Here is a 4,765-nt window from a genome sequence, read left to right as displayed (position 1 = left end):
TGTTGGGGGGGGGGGGGGGACATTGGTTGTACACTGGTGCTAAAATCCAGTGTGCTTTGCTCATGTTACACTACACGTAGCAACCATTTTTCACCCTCTGTGTCAAAATCAGTGGCTTTTTAAAATATTCATTGTACATATACATTCAGTGGCTCACAGCCTTCAAAAACATGCCTGATTTGAATATTTCATTAACATTTTGCCCAGCGGTGTAATTTATGTGTCTGAATGGCCTCATGCTTCTGCAAAGTATGTCTGCAACATTCAAAATCATGCAAAACTATTTACATGAAACACTGCAGAATCACTGATGTTTTTAAACATGACAAAACTGAGAAGGATAAAAACTCTTACAGTACTGTATCATACTAATATTACAACCTAAACTTTCACACATGCATTTTAAAGCTCATACATGTGATATAATTAATTCTGTCTCTTTTTCATTATTTGGCTATCTACATCGCTAGCTTATTTCAAAGGTTTTAGATGTTATTTCTTTGCTCTCAGACATGGTATCCTACATTTATTTTTTTTTATATTTCTGTTTGTGCCTTCCCAGTATGGCTACCTGTTCTGTTGTCGTGGAGAATAGTTTCCAAATGCCTGGAGTATTTACACTTAGTCAAGTTACAACATGTCCTCCAGCCTTTTAAATGAAAACTGTGAACCTTGTGTCACAACCTTGCTGTGGAAAAATGTATTGTACACACATTGAAGATTTTGTTTTTAGCAAATGTAGTCAAGAGGGTATAAAACAACAGTTAAACTTTTCTGATAACTAACGAGTTTCAGAGCAGCTTATTTATCATACTTAAGTCAGTAACAGTACGAAATGAATATGCCTTAAGTGCCTCAGTTTACTCAGTTGCATAGTACTGAGCAGGTACTTTTTTGAACTTTGCCTTTCAGACAGTGAAACAGATGTGGCCTTATGTGTGTCAGTTTGTGGAGAAGCTGTTTAAAGAAACAATCGAGCCAGCAATCAAAGAAGCCAATGCCCACCTCAGTACATTCAGCTTCACCAAGATCGATCTCGGAGATAAGGTATGTATGCATACAGAGTTCTCACTGCCTATAAAAATTAAATGCTTACAAAGTGCATCCTATTAGAGAACATGCAAATCTTTGTTCATGATGTTTAATATAACATCAGTCATACTGCCTTGTATTTTATGGAGCTTTGGCCCAGTCTGGCTCACACTGTATAGACACCAACATATTGCATACACCTTTTTTTGGCTCCTTTCTCTCTCAGTCAGCTTGTGATTTAACATATCCAGTTATTCAGCCAAGAGTGTAATCTTGAAAGGGAATAACATCAGTTTTGGCACCATGGCTTAGCAGTGAGTCCACATGCGGCCACATTTTGTGGTTTTGCTCAGACAGACGACATGAGTCTCCACCTCTTCTCCCCATTATTTCCTGAACTAACCACTGTCCCTAATAATTATTATTATTAGTTTTTTTAATTAAAGAAATCAGTAGGCATTGCCTAGCCCATTCACTTAATAAACCTCAATATAGGCGCAATGGATTTTATAGCTATATAAATATTTTAGCGATATTTTATGTTGTGAAGGATAGGCACAATTGAAGTATGGAATGGCAGTGTTTTTAACAATTCAAGCACATGCTATTGCACTCCACCACAGAAGGTTTTCTGTTGTAATTATTTAATTATATATTTATAATTATTTATTTATTTTTAATGTAGTTCACCTAGACATTGTTGTTCTTTTTTTGTACATAAATTATATTTTATATATAAAATATAATTTTATGATCTCTAACTTTCGATGCCCAATAATTAGATTTATACATCTACCCATTTTAAGATTAGCTGCACAGCAAAAGTGTTCAACTATCCTGAAGTGATTTTGTCAATCTGTACTACACTTAACTTTATTTCGTGGTTACAAAAGAGGTTACATCTGTATATTTTCACACACATAGTGATTTGATTGATTTCTTTTCCAGATTGCATTGACCAATGTTTCAGGAGTTTGACACAGAATAGTATGCTTATATTAATACATGCTTATTTAATAACTGTTTTATTTCCTATTTGGTTTATGTATATGCTTTATTTTAAGATTAATTGTTTTTTCCAAAGCATCTTTAGATGCCAGTGTACTGTAAGGTTAAAGGGTTAATTCACCCCAAAAATGAAAATTCTGTCATTAATTACTCACCCTCATGTCGTTCCAAACCCGTAAGACCTTCGCTCATCTTCGGAACAGGGGTTTTGGAGAGTACCCCAGAACGTAATCAACGTTGTTTACGTTCAGCATGCGTGCCCTTTTTACTGAAAATAAACGGCGCAGATTATGTTCTGGGGTACTCTCCAAAATGGCGGAAGACGGTAACTCGGGGAGAAGAATTGCTGAATAAATTATGTTATTATTGTTTTCTTTGCGCACAAAAAGTATTCTCGTAGCTTCGTAAAATTACGGTTGAACCCCTGATGTCACATGGACTATTTTACAGGTGTCCTTGCTATGTTTCTTTGCGTTGATCGTAGTAATATCATTGCGGTCTATGGAGGGTCAGAGAGCTCTCAGATTCCATCAAAAATATCTTAATTTGTGTTCCGAAGATGAACGAAGGTCTTATGGGTTTGGAGCGACATGAGGGTGAGTAATTAATGACAGAATTTTCATTTTTGGGTGAACTAACCCTTTAACCCTGCCTGGTTTACATATTTCAAATGATTAACAGTTGAAAACAATCGTTAGAAATGTAGAAAAGTAATCAAATGTAATCAGTTACATTATTTTAGTAAAGTAATTGAAATAGTTCCACTACTTATTACATTTTAAATGGGGTCACTTGTAATCTGTAATCTATTTCATTTACAAAGTAACCTTCCCAACACTGGAAAAGACTGTGCTTCAGCAGACGACTGCTTTAAGACACAGTACACAGTATTTCATACAACTCTGCAAATGTAACTAAGCATTAATTCAAAAGCCTCTCTAAACAGTTCATTGTGAAAATCATGTATTTGGCTTATGCAGCCAATGCCATTATTGTTACGGGGCAAATAAGACATGAGACGTGCGGATCCATCTGCAAAGCTTTTATTTAAAGGCGTGGTCATAAAAACAGGCAAGGTTGTGACAATGGCAAACAGGTATATTGAGGGCAAGACAAAAGAGTAATCCAAACCGGGTGTGAGTCAGTCGACAGCAAACGTTATCCAGAGGGCTTGACAAGAGGGGAAATCCAATAAACGTATATATATATATATATATTACATTTATATCTTTAGGAGATGCGTTTTGTACAAACTTAAATGTGAATAAATATGTTTATATTGTACATACAAAGTTATGGGTGAGTGTTAGGGAGAAAGGATTTTAAGGAAAGAGTGTCTTAAGGATATCTGATGAGACAGCTATCAGATAAGATTGTGAATACTGAAAGAAGATAAGGCATAAGATCAGAAGTCAGTGTGGAATTTGAGTGGGCAGTGGCTTGGTTCTTGTTAAACAGCAGGAAATATTTGAACTTTTCAAAGTACATCATAGAGTCCTCGTAATGAGTGCATGCAGAAGACATCTAGAAATAATTAGTTTTACTTCCATCAGCTACATGTTACGGTCAGTCCAAGGGCAGCTGAATGACTTTGAGATATATCTACAGATGTTGTAGAAATGGAGAGGAATAAGTCAAGAACTAAAGAGGTAAAGGAGGAGCAGGGATGGTCCAGATGTTTTTTATTTCTGAATATTGTAGGCCTATGTTTTGTTACTGTATTAGAATTGTGTGGGAATTTGTATGGAAGTACATATACACAATACAAGTAATTATGTTTCTGGGCATTGTTTAATATTAAAGTGATAATCCACCCAAACTACTCACTTTCATGTTGTTGTTGTTGTTGTTGTTTTTTTCTGTGGTACATGATTGAAGATATATTGAAGAATGTTGAGAACCAAACAGCATTGGATCGCAATGACTTCCATTGTATGGACATATTCGGAGACATTTCTTAGAATATATTTTTTTATGTTCCACGAAAGAATGTTATACAATGTTATAAGAAGGTGATGACAGAATTGTTATTGAACTATCCCTTTAATGTGCTCATAAAACCACAAAGATCGTCCTTGACCTTGACCAACCATATTTTTTTCCACGCACTCCATGAAGTCAACTTTAATGGCCTATGAAGGATATTTGATCATTTTCAAGATGCATTTGACATGAGGTAAGTTAATCGAGGAAGGGTATCCTCAATCATTGCAGCAGATCCAACGACAATAACACATATAAGAACTTTGGGGAGTTGGAAAACTGTGTCAAAGCAGCTTTACAGTATCAAATAGGAAAATAGTGTGTCAATGCAAAAGGACAATAGTAAACACTCAATTTTCAGTTAAAGGCAGTTCATCATTGAATTCAGTGATGTCATCGTCCAGCTCAGTTCAGTTTAAATAGTATCTGCAATCAAGTCGACAATATCGCTGGAAATTAAGTGTCCCCAACTAAGCAAGCCAGAGGCGACAGCGGCAAGGAACCAAAACTCCATCGGTGACAGAATGGAGAAAAAACCTTGGGAGAAACCAGGCTCAGTCGGGGGGCCAGTTCTCCTCTGGCCAGACGAAACCACCAGGTTGATCCATGCTTTAGCAAAGTTAGATTGTGCAGAGGACTCATCTGATTCCCGTGGTCTTGTCCCGATGGCCATCTAGGAGACAAGGTCTTCACTAGGGATCCGTCTCTGGGGCTCATCTAGTTGTCCTGGTCTCCGCTGAAA

General features: G+C 36.5%; 1 protein-coding gene across 1 annotated transcript in view; it reads left to right on the top strand.

The window, feature by feature from the left end:
• The first annotated feature begins 3,859 nt into the window (after positions 1-3,859).
• The window catches only part of esyt2b (extended synaptotagmin-like protein 2b), a 19,116-nt gene continuing 18,210 nt past the window's right edge, over positions 3,860-4,765 (top strand). The window contains exon 1 of the mRNA XM_016481236.1: positions 3,860-4,216. The gene's annotated coding sequence lies outside the window, so the exon portion shown is untranslated. The remainder of the gene's footprint in view (positions 4,217-4,765) is intronic.

This window comes from Sinocyclocheilus anshuiensis, unplaced genomic scaffold (assembly GCF_001515605.1).
Source record: "Sinocyclocheilus anshuiensis isolate Anshui unplaced genomic scaffold, SAMN03320099.WGS_v1.1 scaffold613, whole genome shotgun sequence".
Classification (NCBI taxonomy): Eukaryota; Metazoa; Chordata; class Actinopteri; order Cypriniformes; family Cyprinidae; genus Sinocyclocheilus; species Sinocyclocheilus anshuiensis.
Note: the sequence above shows the minus strand (reverse complement) of the source record. Positions and strands in the feature narration are given on the sequence as shown.